The 21,957-nt window shown below is 35.8% G+C and overlaps 1 long non-coding RNA gene across 3 annotated transcripts in view; it reads left to right on the top strand.

Annotated features, from left to right (window-relative positions):
• LOC109552831 (uncharacterized) overlaps window positions 1-21,957 on the top strand; it is a 137,714-nt gene that overhangs the window by 97,583 nt on the left and 18,174 nt on the right. For all 3 annotated transcript variants that reach the window (XR_002179739.3, XR_002179740.3, XR_004529244.2), the window contains exons 4-5: window positions 2,269-2,391; window positions 4,314-4,420. This is a non-coding gene — a long non-coding RNA (uncharacterized lncRNA). The remainder of the gene's footprint in view (window positions 1-2,268; window positions 2,392-4,313; window positions 4,421-21,957) is intronic.

The following is a 21,957-nucleotide window of genomic DNA, read 5'->3' as shown; positions in this document are numbered from 1 at the left end:
CAGGTAGTGCCATCGTGCACCTGCTTTCTCACCCTTTGATTTGGCTTTTAGATATTGTGCCCTTTTTACAAAGGATTACTTGAAAAATACAAGGCATAAATAAAATAGAAGTGAATATGAAAAATCATGTGAGAAATGCACACACTTCAGGGTGGATGAGTTTGGTAGGTCTGCCATAACAAAGTACCACAGACTGGGTGGCTTAAACAATAGAAATTTCTTTTCTCACAGTTCTGGAGGCTGGAAGTCTGAAATCAAAGTGTCAATAGAGTTGGTTTCCTTCTGAGACCTCTCTCCTTGGCTTGCAGGAAGCTACCGTCTCCTGTATCTTCATGTGGTCTTCCCTCTGTACCCATCTGTGTCCAAATTTCCTCTTCTTATAAAGACACCAGTCATATCAGATTAGAATCCATCCTATAGAACTCATTTTAACTTAATTACATCTTTAGAGACCCCGCCTCTAAATACAATCACATTCTGAGGTACCGGGGGTTAGGGCTTCCATACGAATATGTGAGAGGGACACGGTGCAGCCCATAACGGGATTTTTGTAGAATATAAAAATAAAAGGGGGAAAAATGAGAAATATGGTGTAAAGATAGCTGATAAGACCGTTGTGTGAGCAATGAAAGAAAAATGATTTGAGAAGAATTTAAAACGCTCACATGGGACTTCCCTGATGGTCCAGTGGTTAAGACTCCTCACTCCCAATGCAGGGGGCATGGGTTTGATCCCTGGTCGGGGAATTAAGATCCCGCATGCCACAAGGTGCATTCAAAAAAAAAGAAAAGTGCTCACAAACTTGGCCAAATACTAGTTAAGCAGTTGAAATTAACTTCTACTTTGCCACCGACATAACTCCACAGTACTTTGTTGTTTCCTGTAGCTCGTTGCATTAACCCAGTTGTGTGAAAAGCTTTTAGAAATTGCCTGCACACCATAAGGACTTAGCAAGTATCAGCCGTCTTGGCCGTCCTCATTGTTAGATTGCATTCTAGCACTCATCACGGTCTGCCTTTAATGCGGTCCACTCATGTGTCTAGTCTCCCCAACAATCCTGAATTCCCAAAAGGCAGAGAGACTCACTTCTGTTTCTCTGTCTCAGGATACAGTGTAGCCACATAGTGTTTGACACCTAGAATGTGCTAAATCAAAGTTAAGCTTCAGAGGAAAAATAAAAACAAAAAACAGATTTGCCATTTCTTAATGTTTTTTCCCCCCTTAAAATCCTGGACTAGACACATGCTCTAATACATGCTGAATGAAATACAAGTAATATTTGTTTAAGTATGGAAATAAAATTTGTCTTTTTTTGAGAACAAACAAAAGGAAAACCACTTACTGAGGTATTTTAGCGGCTCATGAGAAAAACAGGCAGGAGCTAAATTTTAAACACTAAAGAATTTTAATTTGGTAGTGTTTGTAAAATGCTTTAAAGATGCAGAGTGATGCATGTGCTTTTTTTTGAACTTGGCAAAAAGGAAAAGGACAAATACTTAAGACCAGATGGAGTGTGAAAAACATGAAGAAAAAAAGTGAAAACTAAGTCAGCAAAAATATAGTTTTTCAGAAATAATTGATATTTTTGCTGTCATCTGGAATGACCAAACCTCCAACTTTAATAAGAGAAAATATAATTTTTAAAATATCCAATTTGTAAATGTATTTTTATTTTGAAGAAATTTAATTAGAGAGGTATGAAAAATGTTATCATTCTGCTTTCTCCTAGAAAGTGAAAATGGGATATCTATATAAACAGGAGCTGAACAGGAAAGCTCTGCTTGGTCTGAACACCTCAAACTTTTGAGTGTGAGATTGGTGTTTTGGTGTGGGCTGCAGGCACTGTATGTAGCTTCCTTATTGTATGTTGTTTCCAGTGGTGGTGATGTATTTTGCTCTCCTACTTTACAGAACTCTGTTACAAAACACCTGGTGCAATTTAATAGTCATTTTTGTACTGCTGTTCCATCACTTTATTGTCATATTTAAATTTTTTGAAGTAATTCAAAAATGTTAGCCTGGCACAGTTTGAAGAACTCTGAATCAGGACCTGGCTGGCATTAATGCTCTGCTCAGCTGTGCATTTAGATGTAAACAATGGGTAAGTCACCTAATTTCTCTAATCCTCTATTTTCTTATTTGAAAGAGGAGGAAAATACTATCTGTTCTCGCTATCTAACGTAGTTGTAATAAGGATCATATGAGAATATGTATCTAAAAGTGCTGCTTAAATGAAATGGGCTTACCTTATTATTATTTGTTAAACAGAACTCATAATTGACTTTGTCGAATCACCAGCTCCCATACTTCAGATGATATCAACTACAAGAGATGCGTGTTTTCTATATATATTGCTCGGAGAAATTGTAGCAGGCAGCTTCTGTGACAGAGGTTGGTATATGATAAGACATAACCAAAATTTAGAGTTGCAAAAACACTCAAAGATATCTAATTAGGTTTCCATGTGAATTTGTAAATAAGACTGAAACCCAGAAATGGTTAATAATTTTCCTAAGATCAGTGTGCTCTGATAGCTAATTTAGTGCTTACTATGGCTCATACATGATGCTATTGGAAATGATTGCTGGATTAGACAGGGCCTTGCTCAATCTTTTAGATCAGGGGTCAGCAAACTACAGTTCATGGGTTAAATCTGGGCCACCACTTGTTTTTGTAAAGTTTTATTGGAACACATCCACATCTATCTATTTACATACTGTCTATGGCTGCTTTCATGTTACAGTGAAGTAAGTCAGAAAGAAAAACAAATACCATATGCTAACACATATATATGGAATCTAAAAAAAAAAAAAAAGGTTCTGATGAACCTAGGGGCAGGACAGGAATAAAGATCCAGAGGTAGAGCATGGACTTGAGTACACGGGGAGGGGAAAGGGTAAACTGGGACGAAGTGAAAGAGTAGCATGGACATATATACACTGCCAAATGTAAAATAGATAGCTAGTGGGAAGCAGCTGCATAGCACAGGGAGATCAGCTCCGTGCTTTGTGACCACCTAGAGGGGTGGGATAGGGAGGGTGGGAGGGAGACGCAAGAGGGAAGGGACATGGGGATATATGTACACATATAGCTGATTCACTTTGTTGTACAGCAGAGGCTAACACAACATTGTAAGGGGATTATACTACAATAAAGATATTAAAAATAAACAAATTTTAAAAAGCACCATTATTAAAAAAAAAAAAAAAGAAAGTAAATTCCATAAAAGCTAACTTCCTTGACAAAAGTAAAAGATTTTATTTCCCTCCTTGTAAAGTAAGAAGATACGAACTTCATGGTGTGCACATAGAAGGAGCTTCTGAGACAAAGAACAAAAACTCTCAGTAAAAAATAGGTTTTCACACAATAAACAACAGAAAGCAATGGATACTTCTGGAACCCTCTCCATCCTTCTTTCCTACAGGTTTACAGACCAGGGATTGCCTTGACAGGGAAGTGACTATACTGTCTTACTGAAAGATGGTTCTCAAGTCACTAAACAAGAATTAATTGCACATGCTTCTATCATGTTACTTTTAAAGCAGGTTATTGTAAGACAGTGCTAGCCTGTGAATTCTCAAGAGAAGTATGTCCTGAGAAAGTAAGCATAGGAAGTTTACCTATTTCCTTATTCATGTTTCTTCCCTTGCCTTTTGCCTGGTGAGGTAATGCAATAACAGAACCTTCAGCTTATTATTTTAAGCAGAGTTCATCTAGTTCACTTTGGGTTCCTGGGTGGTGAAATGCTTGAAGACCTCCCATGGATAGAAAACCTTTGCATTGTAATCTTATTACACAACAGGGAAGGTCAATGGAATGAGCCTTTTTTCCCCCTCATTTTAGTTTGTCTCTACCACATAAAAATGTGACACAGAATGAAGCAGACCCAAGTCTCTGCGTGTGATATTAACTTGGAACTGCTTTTTGTCTGTCATCATTGACCATGTCACCACTTTGTCACCTGCCTCCTAGATTTTGTCAACTGTAGCTGGGTGTCTAAGATCACTTTCATCCTTGTGGAATGTGCCTGTGGCGTTTGCATGAGGGCTAGTCCACTCAGATAAGGCTATTGCTGCTGGAGAAGTTATTTTGTTTGCATTCCCTGGATTTGTGAGATTAATAGAGAGCCCTCCAAGGTGGGATGAGGAGGACTTCAGAAATGTCAAGGGAGGAAACACGCCCTCTAGCCATTTGATTGTGAGATTGATTTTGCGAAATGACATGTGTAGTGACCCCTTTACACACAGCTTTTTACTTCATCCAGTATTGCGGCTGAGCTTGCTTCATCCCGGTTTTCCTTTCATTCAAAACAGAAAAAAAGAAAGTTTTATCAAACCCCAGAACTCAGTCTCCCAGCATCTGTTTACACTTCATGGAATGACTGAATATGTGTGAGAAGAAAATGGCAGAAACCGGGAGGGTAAGTGAGGAATGGCCCCCTTCCTAAACTCTTCTGAGGACATTTGGTTTCTTCCCGCCTTCATTCCCCTCCTCTTCAGTTCCTCCTTCCCCACAAACAACTTTACTCATTTTGTGCAAAAGATTGCCATTTGGTGTTCAAGATTAATTTTAATACCTAGATGTTTCAGCTGCTAGTTCTTCAATAGACTCCAGGATTCCCTCTGCACTTTTGGTGACTATATAATAGTCATGGCATAAACAGTAGGATTTGTTTTCATCTACAATCACAACCACAGAGTTTTGTATTTGCTTTAGAGCAGTAGCTCTCAAAATGGAAACTTTGAAAATATTTTATTTATTTGGTTAAAACCATTGGGTCATATCAAAAAACACGACTGAACAAAGAAATATGGAGAGGAAGTGTGGGGAAAGGAAGGACTCAGAGTTATGCTGGAGGACCAATAAAGGGAATAAAACCCATCATTTTAATATCTTATACATTTCCCTTTTCTATTTAAAAGAAAATCTCCATAAGCAGGCTAGCCTGTAACATCATTCTTCCAGGCTTCTCCGTTCCTATTTAACTACATGAAAACCTGTCTGTAAGCCCCCCACTGGGAGAGGGAAAACATTCCCTTTGCTGGCAGGTGGTCTTTTGCAAGCACTTCCCAATTGAAAGCATATGTTCCTGGGTGTGAGGAGGCTTCTGGTAAGTGGGGAGGAAGCTCATGTGTAGAATGATTGGATTATGTAGGCAAATTCAAGATAAGCATGCTTAGTCCTCCCTTCCTTCCACAATAAAGGTAGAGGCTTTTGATATCACATAGAAGGTCTCTATCCTACTCATCTTCACCTCCAAGTTGAAGGTCTTCCTTCACTGTCCTACAACATAGTTCAGTGTTCACATCCTCTTTCATATTAGCGTTAAACTAAGACCCCCTTGTTTCTCTTCCTTTTCCTGGTCTTTGCCACGAAGACCAGTTAAGCTACCAATAACATGAGATTGATCTTCTTAAGGATAAGATCCCTTCCGCAGAACTCAGATTTCTTCACAGTTAATGGAAGAAAGGAGAGAGGAAATGAAGAACCAAAAGAATATCCTTTTCCTGTTCAAAGAGGGGGAAAGTCTTTTAGCAAAGATTTTTTTTAAATGAGAAATTTGATTCAGGAAGAGCAGCATGCGAATGACCATTTCAAAGGAAATCAATGAGAAAACTTCAAGAAAATGATCATAATGAAATATATCTTAGCAATACATCTTTTACTAAACATCAGACATCTATTATGTGCCTTTCCCTGTCTGAACACATTTTCGTAAAGGCTCAACGTAGCTAATTCTGTTGCAGTTCCTGGAATGAAGAAAGAGTGAGTTTGCTTCACAAAAGTTAGAATTTAATTGAATTTTGTGAAGTACAAAACCCAAAAAAACATTTCCCCCAATATTCCAAACTCTAAAAATAATTGAGGACTGCACAGAGGCAGTGAAAAACTGCATAATATTAGAAAATGTTCTTTACCTCAACCCAAAAGCACTTTATAAATGGGTACAGTATCTCATGGTGAAAAGAGGAGGTCAGATTGATGCTGTTTTAAGCAATGGGTTATTTAGTTAAGATTTGCTGCATCAGCTTCCAAGTTCTCCCCCAAATGTCAGTGCTCTAATAGTGAACACTCTATTGCTTGAAAGATCAAAGTTTTCTTTACTGGTCAGAAAAAGTGGCATCACATTTTTGCTTTTCCCCAATAACTGATTTTTGTACATTTACTATAGAAAGTGAATCTAACCATATTGAAGGGGATGATAGTCAGGTTACTTAGCTTGGAAAATATTGAAAATGAGGCAAACGCCTCTCATTTTCTTTTTAACAGAAATATCCTACACTGTACTTGCAAACCATTAGTTTATGAGTGAACTAGTTTACAATGTATGTAGTATTATATGTGCATGTTAGCACTTCTAAGAGCTGCTTGAGTAACCCGGAAAAAAGGGTCAAGAAAATATTGAACTGTCCTTCAGTTATTACAGGCTATTTAGAAACTGGAAAACAAGCTAATTCTGATTTAAGAAAAACATAACAATACTTTGTTTTTATATAGTACTTTTCAGACATGACTTCATTATTTATCAGAACATTCTTCTGAGCGTAGGTAGCAAGGGCTTTCTTCAGTTTACAGAGGCATAAACTTGGGCATGAAAAGATTAATTGATTTCTGCCGGGCACAGAAAATCTATGCCAAAGGGAAAGAGAGACCAACTTTCTACAAAGGACTCAGGAGCCTGCTCTTCCTCCAGTAAATAGAAATCACATCATCTTTAACTTTTGTAACAACTTCTTAGAATCTTTGCTACACAATCAGTATTAACCATCTGCGTGGTATTGATTTAAGAAGATTTGGGGGTCTTGCTCATTTATTGCTTTATGCTAACACACTGCACTCACATAGAACATAGTCATTGGTTGAACAGCATTGCTTACATGTAATAGAGAAAAGATGACAATCAGTAATGACACTCGATTCGCGATTCAAGAGTGCACAAAGGGTACAGTGAAGAGTTGTCATTACTTGCTCCTAGCAAGTACTATTTAAGGCCAGAAAATCACATAATTAGAGGCACTTTCAAAGCTCCTGATTTCAAGATAACTTTCAAACATAATTATCACATTTTTGACTGGAGACATATCAAGGCCACAGACATTAGTTTCTGCAAAAATCCCCTGTCAGTAATGTGTTATAGTACCCTTATAACAATATATCTTGGAAATTACTTTGCTTATGTAGTTTTTCGGGTCTGAATGAAGTAGAAGAGCGACACAGTCAGTTCACATTTTTGTACGTTCACTTTGGCCTATAACATGGAGAACGTAGAGGTCGATGAGATGGAAGGCAGGGTGATTAGTTAGGAGGTTTTGGTGAGAATGAAGGTAAAAAATAATGGCAGCATTAATTAGAGTGGTGTTAGTGGTGATGGAAAGAAGTAGGTGGACATACACATACTTACTGGATAAAATAGATGTTTGGTTGGTTTTGGGGGCTGAAAGGAGTTAAAAATATCTCCCAGGTTTTGTTTGTTTGTTTGTTTTCAATTAAGTGGATGCTGATGCCATTCAGTGAGATTAGGATTAGCAGAGGGTCAAAGATTTAGTCTGGGGAAATGAAGCGCCAGCTTTTGACATGATGAGTTTGAGATGCCTGGGAGATACCTAGGTAAAACCATGGGCAATTGAATGTATGGTTCAGAGTTCAGCCTCAGTGGATATCCTCTATGAAATCTTCCATAATCACTTTAATGGAAAGCCATGTCTAAATTCTGGATGCCTCTTCATGGCTAAGATTTGAGGAGTTATCTTGATTTATCTCACAGTATCTTAATATATAGTTTAACAAAAATATTACCTAATTTCTTCAGTTACTTGTAGTCTAGAAGCGCAAATTTATAGAGTAAATTTAAAAGCAATGATCTTTTCTAAATTCATAGAATATTTGAATTATATCCCTTAATTCTGCTTCAGGCAGGTATTATATTCGTATGCACAAACCCAACATTCTTCTTGGAATTCAGTATTTTCTTGGTATTATGAAATAAGACTTCTATTTTTATAAACAGCAGGTGTTTGACCGGGGAGATGATTCATATGCTTTTAAGTCCAGAGCTCTAATGAATGGTCTAGGTTTTCAGATATGAATTTATAACCTGTCATTCATTCATTCAGCAGGCACTATCCTAGGTGCTTTGATTTGCCTGTTTGATAAACATCTCTTTCCTTGGAGAGATTATAATCAATGGAGAAGCCAGTAAAGAAAAGATATAGTATATAGAATATAGTATAATATATAGTATATTAAATGGTTATTAGTTATTTGGAGAAAAATTAAAGTTGAGAAGATGAAAAGGGAGCACTTAAAGACGAGTGTTTTCAGCTTTCAATGAGGTAGTCAGGGGAAGCTTCACTAGGAAGGTGGAATTTGAGACTAGACCTAAAGGAGGTGAGGGAGGATGTCAAGCCACTATATGGGGGAAGAATGCACCCTCAACAGAGGGGACAGAAAGTGCAAGGGCTCTATGTAGTCACGGCCTCCAGAGTAAGGACACCAAAGTGATTAGAGTGGAGTAAGCAACAGGGAAAGCTGTAGTAGATGAAGCTGAAGAGGGAAGGAAGTAGGGGTTCCAGATTGTTTGTACCTTTTAGGCCAAGACAGGAATGAATTCATGGAGAGTTTTAAGCAGATGAGTGACATGCTCTGATGCATTCTTAAAGGATCACTGCTTGTTATGTTAAAAGTAGGCAGTCAAGTGTCAAAATGAAAGCAGGGAAAGTTAGAATAATTCAGGAGAAAATTAATGGGGGTTTGCTGTGATGGTTAATTCCAGCAGGCCTGAAATTGGCCTGAGCTGTTTGGCTGAAGTAAGAGATGTATCTGTATAAGTATGGCTCGCTAACCGATTGTGTCACTGGATAGTTTAAAAAGAAATAGTAATAAGAGATGTATCTGGATGTACTAATCTCTAGACAAGGCATAAAATATACTGAATAATAATGTTGCTTTGTAACCATGATTCCCATGCAAGTTTTGGGATGGCTTTTACCAGTTTGTCAGCATTATTGATTTTGTTTATCTACAACAGTGAGATTGCTGATTTGTACCTGGTCTCAGTGAGACTCCTAGAGGGTTCTGACACTGGGGCTGTTTATCTACCAAAAAATATGCCTGCATGACCAGCAAAGTATAAAATATCCTGTTCAAAAATTCATTTTGGGTTTCCTGATCCCAGGGTGTTCTGTGAGGTACACACATCTGTGGTCCCTGATCTTTGAGAGAAAACAGCAGAGCCCTGCAGGGGAGGATGATTGGAGCGCGTGCTCAGCCTCTCTAGGATCCTTGCTATGAGACAGGCTTTGGCTAGAATGCAACCTTACCTTAACTGTTGTTTTATCGTATGCTTTTCCAATAATAAACCTTAGATTTATAATCATTTTCACTTTGAGCTCTGAGAGTCTTCTTTAACAATTGAAGCCTGACTGCCACCACCAGTGCAGGAGCTTAGACTGGACTGGTAGCAGTAGAAGTGATGAGTCAGCCAGTTGGATCCTGGATAACATTTAAAGATAGAATTGCCATGATTTGCTGTTGGGTTAGATATGGGGTGTGAGAGATAGAGCAGAGTCAAAGATGACTGGGCAACTGGTAGAATAGAGTTTAGAATGATGATTGAGATGAAGCCAAATTAGCATTCATTTAACAGCAAAAAGAAAGTAACTGAAGATATATTGAGTACAGACAACTCTTCTGGGGATATCGGATATAAACAGAAGCAGAGAAAAGGGGGCTTTGTTAAAAGAAAAACAGAGTTTCAAATATTTAAGAGAACTGGTGATATAGGCATAAAAGAAAAAATTATTTTGTTTTTAAATCTTTAAAAAATTTCTTTGGAGAAATGATTTCCTTTCTCCAAACTAGCTGTTTAAAATGTATCTAACAACAACAACAAATAAACAAACAACATGGGAGTAAATACCAGTGTAGCACTTAATTCTATTATAGGACTTATAAAGTATGCCATTCTATCTCTAGGATATTTCATTCCAAAATGATATTTCACTTAACAAGTAAAAGCATAATAAAATCATAAGTTGAAATGCAGGGAAAATGTAGAATATTGACTCAGTTTAAGCCAAATATTATTCCCTGTGATTCTGGACCCAATATTAATCCTAGAATTATGTGGATTTTATACGAGCTTAAGAAAAGATCATCATTTCTAAGCTAAAATGAATTAAAGCTGCCATTAATTTGCTATTGACCTTTAATATTTATTCTGTTCTGTGTTTTTACATTTCATCTGGAAGTCTTTTTCAGAAAATCTGGGATGACTTTTACCTGGTTACAAAGTGAGAAACTTTGGAAAGTTTCTAACCTCTACACAGTAGGTGCTGAATAAATATTTGTTAAATAGATGAATACATACGTGAATGAATATATGAGTGAATGAAGAGTCACATGAATGGTTTATGAATAAGCATATGAATTGATAGTAGCATGTATAATGCAAAAAACACATTATATAAACAGAGAGGAGATCATGAATCTTTTGTGATTCCCTTTGTTAACAGGAACAACTTTGAGACATACTTGCAGAGTCAGGGCAGTGGAAGAGAGCATCATTTTTGACCATTCTAGAGCAAACTGGGAGATGGAATACAAGGGCAGAGTGAGAGGCAAGGCTCATAGCTAATTCAAGTGGTTTCAATAAACAACAACTGTGTGTTTAAGTGCATCCTAGGCCGTGACAATGGAGGTTGAGGTTAGAGTTAGAGCAATAAAGAAGCTGCTCAAGAGAGAAAGTATCACTCCAGGGTAGAACTGTCTCATCAGAGAAAAGAAGTTATTTCTTTCCTCTTCTGAGTCATGAATTCATGACCTCCCTCGCTCCCCTGCATACCTCCCAAGGCATCTGTGAATTGAAAGATTTATATGAACTCTCACAAAGAACGTGACTGTTCTCATAGGTGTTTGCAGACAAGCAGTTTCTCCACCCACTCATCTCCCAAGGAGGTTCCTTAACCAGGTAGCAAATTGAGGCATGGGGTTGAGACAAATGCTGAAAAGTCATTTTAGAGAGGTTAACCTCAGAATGATTTAGGAAATAAAAAGAAAGTAATTCCAAATTCCTGTATCCTCATATGTATGAATAGATAGATAGATAGATAGATAGATTGATAGACAGACAGACATAACAAAGTCTCTGTTATAGAAAAGGCTTCCAACACTAGTTCTTTTTTACTTTTAGGCTATTTAAAAAATTCTTTCTACTTCCTTTTTTTCCCATCTTAGTAAATATGTGCCAATTCTCACAGAATTGTGCTTAAAAAGAAAGAAAGATAAAGTGTATATGTTAGTGCAATTTGGTAGAAATTAATTAAAGAAACTAGCTCTTCTAAAGCCAAGCAGTCCCACCACCCACTAGCCCACTAAGCAATGCAAACAAGTGGGAATTTCCATTCAAACGGTAGTTGCAAAATAGTCTTTGATTTTTCAGATTCTCTGTTGATGGTAGGGCTTGTCTCTTCAGTCAAATAGAATATTTCTGTCATTCTAATGAAAAGAAAATTAAATTAAATTTAAAAAGAAGGCAGTCTGTTATTTGTCTTTAGACAATAGACACTAGACACCAGGAGAGTAATGCAAAGAGAAAAGATGTAGATCAGAAGTTCGCAAGTTTTTCCCACAGATCTCTAGTCCAACCAGATGCTCTGAGAAAATTGTATTCCATGGCAGAACACGTTTCTGCAGTGCTCCATATGCTGTCCTCTCTTAAGGGGTGCACAAGGCTCATTAAAATAGTAAAGACCCCCAAATCCTGAAATAAAGAAATCTATTTGGCTTCCTTTAATCCAGTGTTTCTAAAATTTACAAGTCCACAAAGGCTTCTTAAATGTAACATGCATCAAGATCCTGTAGAGTTAGTGATATGGAATATGCTTGGTGTATGCCTATAGCAGACTATGCAAACATACTCAAGTGTACACAGAGCCGGGCCGCAGGGAAATGGAATCACTTAGAGGTAATCAAAACCTTTGTAGAAAAACATAACCTTTTGATGCTCAGAGTATAGAAAAAAGAAATTAAATAGGTTGGGAACCACGCATCACCCCACTCAGGGATATTTTTGGGATTAGAAAAAATTCAAAAGAAACCAAGAAATTGGAAACAAAAGCCTAATAATTAAATCCACTAAACTGTATTTTTAATTAATCCTTCTGGTAGTTGTGGACAAAACTTTTCTCAGATGAGGAATATTAAGAGCACAATATTTTTTGCTAAAACAGTGCCTACTGAGCTCTGAGTTCCACTTGCCTTTGGAAAACCCCACTTCCCAGGGGTTCTAACGGGTCTTGGAGGAGGAGAGTAGAGGTTTTCAAACGCTCATAAGAAGGCTCACAAGGCTTCTTGGATATCAGATTCCTCTTACAAAACAATAATTTGTTGAATTAAGTGCCAGTGAACCAGATGGATTACATTTCCCTCACAATGTGCACAAATTAAAAAATTAAAGAGAAAAGCACTTGGTAAAACCAAATTTGTATTTTGCTGGACCTAAAACATTTAGAAAAATAGTTTGAGATGTTTGGCTAAAGCCCAGTGCCACCAGGCCTGCCTGGCTCTAGACACCAGCCTCATTGACTGAAATATTCTATTAAGCAAGCAGATGGGTGGTGGTTTGTTACTGACTTTTCCACAAAAGCGAACTGTGAAATGTAATATTTCTGGAAGGATAAAGTGCTTGTGCTTCATACTTTTACAAAAGTGGGTTGACCATCTCAAGGATACTTCAGAAATAATATAAACTCTGGGAATGAATTTTTTTTAAAGGTTAACGGTATCAGTATAAGATAATTGAGAAAGGGAGAAAGAACTACCTAAAGGAAACAAGTAAACTAGAAAAATTGGGAGTATAAGTTTTATGAATAGCTTGAATTTCTGCCACTATGAATATAATTATTGGGATGCTTTTTAGAGTAACATGTAATTTCGTGAAACATATTTATTATGCTTTATTTAGTTAATAAACTTTAATTTTTAGAGCAGCTTTAGGTTCACAGCAAAACTGAGTGGAAAGTACAGAGAGTTCCCATACACGCTCTGTTCACTCTACACACACATCCCCCACTACCAATATCTCATAACAGAGTGGTACACTTTTTACAATCAATGAACCTACACTGACATATCACTGTCGCCTGAAGTCCATAGTTTACATTAGGGTTCACTCTGTGTGTGCTTTTAGCAAGGAGGTATCTTGGTATAATGGATTATTTACTTGTCAAATAACCAACAGTGCTGCTTATAATTTATATTATTAGTGCATATTTGAGGATTAAGGATTATCCTTAATCCTGGAACTAAGGCTTTTGCTTGTTTTGAAAGAAACAAAATCACACATTAGTTCATTTGATTTCAAGAAGAAATAAATTATGAGAATGGAAGTTTTACATACTTAAGTCATCACAATAAACAGACAAGCCTCATACATTATCAAGTGCCATTTCTAATTTGCAATGTAGAAATAATATGTTTTGCTTGGTGTAACCCATTCTTTCTTAAGACAGCCACCTTTGGAAAGACATATCACAGAAAATTAGCCTTATGACAATGCTTTACATAGAAACTTATTGTAATAGCAAAACAAAACCCATATTCATTTCTAATAAACCTATTTTAAGTGCTTCCTTTTCACTATCATGTTGAAACCTTGCATGCACCAACTATGTGCCTCCTTTTTTTTTACAAGGATGGAGAAATATATTTTGATTCCACAGACTGAATTTCTGTTTCTTGACCTAAGCTCCACCCCATGATCCACTCACTGAACAGATTAAAATTCCCAAAGGAGAGATTAGAAGCACCAAGATCAATTTAGAGTCTCACAGTGTTCTTGCCAAAGGCCTGATGTACACATTTCTGTCATTAACTCTGATCCAGATATATTCCTGAGGAGGGTGACTAGTGCATGACCTTGCCTCATACCCAAAGAATTACTGTTGTATTCAGCAATGCCCAGAAGCCCTGGATGTACATGGCTTTTAGTGAATTAATTGACCTCAGAATTCACTCATATGGAGCATCTTATCTGGAGTCCAAACTTTCTATATATAATAGCACTTTGGGTATTATTACTAGTTTAATTTGCTATTAACTTTGCACTCCACAGTAAGAATAACTGCAAATACTTTAGTTTTCACATCAGAGAATATAAATCTAAAAAAAGAACAAAATGAAATTCAGCCGCAGTCTCCAACTACTCAGTAAAAGCTGCCCTTTTGTTTTCTTATCTTTCTTTTCTCTTTCTTTTTTTAAATCATGCCATCCCAAATTCATTTTCCCTTATCCTTAAAGCAACCTTCATCCTCCAACTTTGGCTCAGATATCCACATTCCTTTGACGTTGGCCTAGAGTTCCAGGGTTAGAGCACTTGGTCCAGACTTGGCCAGTCAAGCACCTTAATGTCTCCCTTCAACTGTCCATCATCCCCCATACCCATCCATCCATAGTGGTAAATTGGGGTGTGTGACCAAAATTTGCTCAAACTGGATTTTCAGTTGTGCAAGCCATTACACATTCTTTTCCGCTTAAGCTGAGTTGAATTGGTTTTCTTCTCATTTGAAACAATCAAACAAAATAGTTCTGGTATACCCTTTCAAAGATTTTTCTGATGCTACTCATACACATATTTTTAGTTAATGGAGTTATTTCTATGAACTAAATTTTCCAACAACTAAGTGCGAGAACTTTAGTTTGGTGATTTTAATTCTGTGATAAAATTCAAAGATTCAAAATGAACTTTAATTAGCACTGCAATAAGAACTCAAGAATTACTTAATAGCTTTCTTAGATTAATTGATTTTTCTAAAGTGCCTGTAATTTTGGGGTGCTTTCAATAGATTTGCTGCTTTGATGTCTAACATTGCAATGCAGAGAACATTCTTTGCTTTTTTTTTATGCTGTTTTATTTCCATCCTGTTTTTTTTTTTTTTCTGTCCTCTTAATTGCTTCTCATATTTGACTGGCCTTTATTTAGAATATAACTCACCAATATTAGACTGAATTTCTCATTAAAATGATCTTGGCTTAATTAGTAGGACAAATGCCCATGAATTGCAAAAAAAACACACATCCTGTTTTAAAAGTGTTTGGTCTATAAATTTACAATTTCTTCTTGATTCTGTGTGAAAACCATACCTTCCTACTTTCTGCTTCAACTAGAGAAGTGAGCAAGAATTTCTAATCAAGCCATTGTAGGTGTGAAATATGATAATACTCAGAGAGTAGCTTTCTAGAGATTAAGGTTTAAATAAACATGAACTTGAAGACTTTCCAAGCTCTCCCCTTAGTTCTCTCCTTTTACCTACCTTACCCATGCTGGAGCGATAGGACTAGTGATAGAGCCTGGGAAAAGGAGTGAGATATAACTTTCTGGCTTCTTTTTCTTTAAAATTCATGTTACTGTACTGACCACTTATTGTTTGAAACTTTTAATCTTTAACAGGGATAAAACCAGGTCTTGTTCACTTTCAGGAAATAAGAATGACTTAATCAAGAGAATCCACATAGACATAGTGAAAGGAAGCTTAGCAAAAACTAGAGTCTTCTATAATCAGAATTTTTTCTTGACTGAAATGTTTTCAAAGATTATTATTTTAAAATTTACTTTAATATAAAAACAACATTGATTACAATGTGAGAATATGAGTAAATATTTGTTAATTGCATGTGAGTAGGTGAAGAAAATTAGTGACAAATAATTCTAATTTTGTTTTAACATAACATTCTCTAGAGAGAAAAACTGCCTTCACCATTTAGCATTTTAAATAGTATTTATAATATAATCCTTGAGCTTGTTTTGGGCAGACTCTGGAGCAATCTAGGAGGCTGGTGGGCTGGGTCAAGCATTCTAGAATACAGAATGAAATTTCTCCAAATCTGTTAGTGATCAGAAAATAAAGTCTCATTAAAAGAGAGGGAACTGCCTCAAGTGCATGGTCAGTCTCCCTTATAAGCCTTTTCCCAGAATTTGAATTTGCATGGAGTGGAAATCTAAAGATTGTTCAGTTACTTATTTTGCATCTACATAATGAAAAGTTGTCCAATATGAAATAAAAACAAAATTTCAACCCAAACTACTGAAATGTATTCCTATTTATCATTTGAGGAGTTACTCGGTTTTCTTCCTTTCTTTGCCTCAACACTGTTGATTGACATGCCATGAATATGTTTACATGAGTCCAATTCTCCTTAATATTTATAGAGTTTATAGAGTGACAGACTAAAATCTGAGAGAATACAAGACTGTAATATCTTTACTGTGTGCTGGTCATCTGAGGGCAAGGTTTTAAATCCACATTAAGTGAGGTAATAAGTTTGTTAGTTTTTTAATCTACACATTTACATGTAATTCTATATATTTTTCATATATCAGTTTCAAACTGCCTGACTCAAATTACATAGCCAGACATTATTAACCTGAATGACTGAATCAGTCATTTATTTATTTAAGCGCTTTTTTCTCTTTTAAGTGTATGACTCCAAATTTTGTTCTTTTCTACTTAATTCCAGATGGCTGGATATACGTAAGTCTATTTAAGTAAATTTTTATTGTAATTAAATAATTGCTGATAACAAGAAAAGCTCCTATTAACAAAGATATGAACAGCGTTATCTTTGTATAGAAAGGGAAGTAGAAATACAAATAACAGCTTTTCCACTAGATGATACAAACAAACATCAACAACAGCAAATGATCTCCTTTATCATGAACATATTTCAAAGGTTAAAATGAGTTTAATATAATTAAATGGTAGAAAAGTCTAAAACCCTTTTTCAGAAAGGTTCAGAGTTTTTTCCTTAAAAAGAGATGGAGTAATCTGTACTCACTTTCTGTAAGCTGCTTTGCCATTTTAAAATACTGTAAATATCTTCCTAGTCAATGCACTCAAACACGTGCACACACAAACACAACCAACATTATTCTTAATTGATACCTATATATCTTAGTATTACTGAGGTATAATTAATTTGGTCAATCCTGTATTTTAGGAAGTTTATGTTTCTCACATTTGTCATATCTCCAATTTGTTAAATTATAAATCATACTATGATTAATACACTTAGAATGAAATATTTTCCTAGATCCATGATGATCTTAGGGCAAATTGCTTAGAGGTTGGAGTATGTGCATCTTAGTGAATAAGTTTGTTTTAAACATATGTTGACTAAACAAGATTATCATATTACCTTATACTGTAACCAACACAGATTATTAAACTTTTATATATACACATGTAAGTTTTTTTTCTCAGCTTATCATTTTATTTTTAATTTTTTAATGTTAGTTTTTAATTTACAAAGATCTAGTTTTTGGGAAGAGACAGAGATTGAGAACTGAATCTTCCCACCTTTATTCTATGATTTATGGCTTTTATATTATGCTTAGAAAGGTCTTTCTTACTGAAACATGTATATTCACCTAAATCTTATTTTGATACTAATACGGTGTTGTTTCTGACAATTAATCACACTCAAGAACATGGCCTGTATGTTTCTATGTATAAAATATTCTCTTTTGCCCCTCCATAAGGATTTGCATTTAGGTCATATAACTTTCTCAGCAAGTCTGTTACATAGTCATTTATATTTTTGATTGCTATTATGAACAGAATCTTTGTATCATAGTTTTTAAATAGTTTTTTCTGGTACTTACGAAATCCGTATATATTTTTGTATATTTTTCTTTTTTTTTCCATTGACCATTACAAAATTTTTTCATTGGTTATAACAGCTTCTTAGTTGTTTCTCTTGGAATTCTTTTGGATTTTCTTATTGAAAAATCATTATGTGCATTAGATACAGATTTAACCAAATGTATAAAATGCCTACTGGGTGTTTGATACCATCCTAGGTGCAACCAGAAAGTGACTAAAATATAGTGAACATGGTTGCTGTCCACAGCCAAGGAAAACTAAATATCACTCAGCAGGAATAATCAAGTGGCATTTCCAAAGTACCATATTAATAGGCACATGCCCACATAGTATAATATATGTAGTAATGGAATTCAGAAGTACTGAGAGAGATGAGGACAACAGTTCTTGGCAGGCATAGATCAGATGAGGTTAATTATAGAATATTCATAAAAGGAGATGATGTTTTGGGTAATAGTCATAGACTAACAAGAGAACAGTAGTGTTAGACAGATTCTGGGAAGATGGCAGCAGCATAGCTTTTAATCTCTCTGAATCCCCATAAAAAAATAGAGAAACTAAATACAAAAATGAAAACCTCTGGGCAACTCTAATAACGAAACTAGTTTATAAGATATCCCTAAGAACCGCAAAATACAAGCTGCAGGGAACAAATTTATTTCAGCTAAAAGACTTGGATTGCATCAGCAACTTGATGAAAAGAAGCAGAAGTAGCCTACTGAACATTTGATGGACCTGAGTCCAGGAGAATCTCTAAATAGCCAATAGTATTCATTTTGAAGGACAGTGGGCCAATTTGAGAGTAGCAACTTCAATTAGTAGCTGAATACAAAGCCTCTGTATAAGTTTTTCTATAGCTGCTGTAACAAATTATCACAAATTTAGTAGCTTAAATAGTACAAATTTATTGTTATACTCCTGTAGGTAAGAATTCTTATAGGTTCAGATGGTTTCTGTGCCTCAGGTCCCACAAGGCCTAAATCCAGGGTTATTGGTTATTCTCTAGAATAACCACTATCAATCACTTTTTAGCAAAATAATCAACTGTGAAAAAAGTGAGAAAATGACAACATATAGGGGGAAATAACATCATTAAAAAAAAAGATTTTCGTCAGATTTTTTGACAGCGATGCTTCATGCCATAAGAAAATAGAACAACATATTTAAGGAAACGAAGGAAAGAAAATGTATCTTTAAATAAATATTTACTTGGAGAACCAAAATTAAATGAGAGTTAAAAGAGAGACAGCATTTGTAATAGCTAGACTCTCTGACAATGTAAATATAGTACAACGATTTTTAAAAAGTAGTAGATGACCGGGGAGAGCATATGTAAAACAATTACCTGTTCTCATGAATCATACAGAATATTGTTATTCTGAGGATGTTCTGTGTGTAGAAAAAAACAATTTAATTATTATGAGGTATACTAATTCTATCATTCCCTGTGTCCTTAAGAACAGAACATTTGGTGTGGAATACTGAAGAAATGAGTCTACTTAGAAGAGGTTAAGTAAAAACTCATTAGTATTAAATATGCATTGAAAGTATCAGTATTAAGTCATGAGATTTTATGTACATATATTTAAATATATGTGTAAATGCATATACGTACATTTTCCAGTCCTGTCCATTGAAAAGGCCTAGAAAAAAAATCACAAGCTTTTGGCACCCAGATTATTCTTTTGAAATATCATTTCCCACTTAAAGAAACCAGTGTTTCAAAGAGAAATGGATAATTACATGTTTGAAGGAGGAAATGTAGAGGATGAATCTGGAACTATCAAAGACCACTAATATCATGCCAAAGAATTTAGGAAACAACCGGTCAAGTTTCCATGAATCAGTTTGAGCTTCAAAAAGGATAATACTTGCAATTCATTATCCTGAAAACTGGTGCATAAAAGGGAAACAAACAAGCCTTATTTGTATAAACTATACCACTGGGGGAACAAATAGTATATGAGAGGAAACATAACTTTTTTAAAGTATTTAAACCAATACATGAAAATAAAATTATAGAATTTGAATAAATACAATTTTATGATGTGAATTAATGGTTCTAGGCTTTGAGCATGAATGGCTGGATAACATCCAGAAAGAGAGACAACCAGACAATGATGAACAAACCCAACACTAACTATAGTCATGCCAAAAGGGTAAACATTCTGATCGTGCATCTGGATCCAGTTGCCAATTTGCAGGAAACACAGAGGACAGGGGAAACTATATTGACTCCACCATGAGTGTCCAGTCAATGAAATTCATACTGTGGGAAATTTCCTGTGTGAATTACTTGGATTCTTCAACAGAAAGAAAGAGAAAGGAATAGAGGAGGGAACTAGTAGATTAATAGAGACTTAAAATATATATTGCTTAAAAAATGGATAAAATGTAATTATAGGGTCTAGAGATGGACACTTGGTGATAAAACTATAAAGAAAGCCAAGCAAGTGATCACCATAAAAATTAGAGTAGTGGTTAGTTTTAGGGGGCCACAAAAGGTTATGATTGGGATGGGCACATAGAGGAGCTTCTGGGGTATCTGGTAAAGCTCTATTTCTTGATCTGGGTGGTGTTTACAAGGGTGTTTATAACGACATGTTAAGTTATACACTGATTTTGTGAGGTTTTATTTATTTGTGCTTCATTTTATAATAAAAAAAAGTTAAGAGAAAATGGTGGGCATTGAAGGCATTTGCTTTCTTTTTTTATTTAATTTTTATTTTATATTGGAGCATAGTTGATTTACAATGTTGTGCTAGTTTTAGGTGTACAGCAAAGTGATTCAGTTATACATATACATATATCTATTGTTTTTCAGATTCTTTTCCCACATAGGTTATTACAGAGTATTGAGTAGAGTTCCCTGTGCTGTACAGTAGGTCCTTGTTGATTATCTATATTATATATAGTGGTGTGTATAGGTTAATCCCAACCTCCTAATTTCTCTCTCCCCCACATCTTTCCCCTTTGGTAACAATAAATTTGTTTTTGAAGTCTGTGAGTCTGTTTGTGTTTTGTAAATAAGTTGATTTGTATCATCTTTTTAGATTCCACATGGAAGTGATATCATATGATATTTGTCTTTCTCTGACTTACTTCACTTAGTATGATGATCTCTAGTTCCATCCATGTTGCTGCAAATGGCATTATTTCATTGTTTTTTATGACTGAGCAATATTCCATTGTATATATGTACCACATCTTAACCCATTCATCTGTCAATGGATATTTAGGTTGATTCCATTTCTTGGTTATTGTAAATAGTGCTTTAGTGAACTTTGGGGTGCATGTGTTGCTTGTTGCTTTCAATAATTTTTCTTTGTCTTTAATTTTTGCCAATTTGATTACTCAAATTTTACTCGGTATGTTTCTCCTTGGGTTTATCCTGTATGGGACTGTCTGCCATTTCTGGACTTGGGTGGCTATTTCCTTTCCCATGTTAGGGAAGTTTTTGACTATAATCTCTTCAAATATTTTCTCTGGTCCTTTTTCTCCTTCTGGGACCCCTATAATGCAAATGTTATTGCATTTAATGTTGTCCCAGAGGTCTCTTAGGCTGTCTTCATTTCTCTTCCTTCTTTTTTCTTTATTCTGTTCTGCAGCAGTGAATTCCACCATTCTGTCTTCCAGGTCACTTATCCATTCTTCTGCCTCAGTTATTTTCCTATTGATTCCTTCTAGTGTAGTTTTCATTTCAGTTATTGCATTGTTCATTTCTGTTTGTTTGTGCTTTAATTCTTGTAGGTTTTTGTTAAACATTTCTTGCATCTTCTCGATCTTTGCCTCCATTCTTTATCCAAGGTCCTGGATCATCTTCACTATCATTATTCTGAATTCTTTTTCTGGAACGTTGCCTATCTCCACTTCATTTAGTTGTTTTTTGGGGGTTTTATCTTGTTCCTTTTTCTGGTACATAGCCCTCTGCCTTTACATCTTGTCTATCTTTCTGTGATTGTGGTTTTTGTTCCGCAGGCTGCAGGATTGTAGTTCTTCTTGCTTCTGCTGTCTGCCCTGTGGTGGATGAGGCTATCTAAGAGGCTTGTGCAAGTTTCCTGATGGGAGGGACTAGTGGTGGGTAGAGCTGGCTCTTGCTGTGGTGGGCAGAGCTCAGTAAAACTTTAATCTGCTTGTCTGCTGATATGTGGGGCTGGGTTCCCTCCCTGTTGGTTGTTTGACCTGAGGTAACCCAACCCTGGAGCCTACCTGGGCTCTTTGGTGGAGCTAATGGTGCACTCTTGGAGGGCTCACGCCAAGGAGTTCTTCCCAGACCTCTGCTGCCAGTGTCCTTGTC

Source organism: Tursiops truncatus, chromosome 12 (genome assembly GCF_011762595.2).
Source record: "Tursiops truncatus isolate mTurTru1 chromosome 12, mTurTru1.mat.Y, whole genome shotgun sequence".
In the NCBI taxonomy this organism is placed as follows: Eukaryota; Metazoa; Chordata; class Mammalia; order Artiodactyla; family Delphinidae; genus Tursiops; species Tursiops truncatus.
This window is presented reverse-complemented; position numbering and strand designations above follow the sequence as displayed.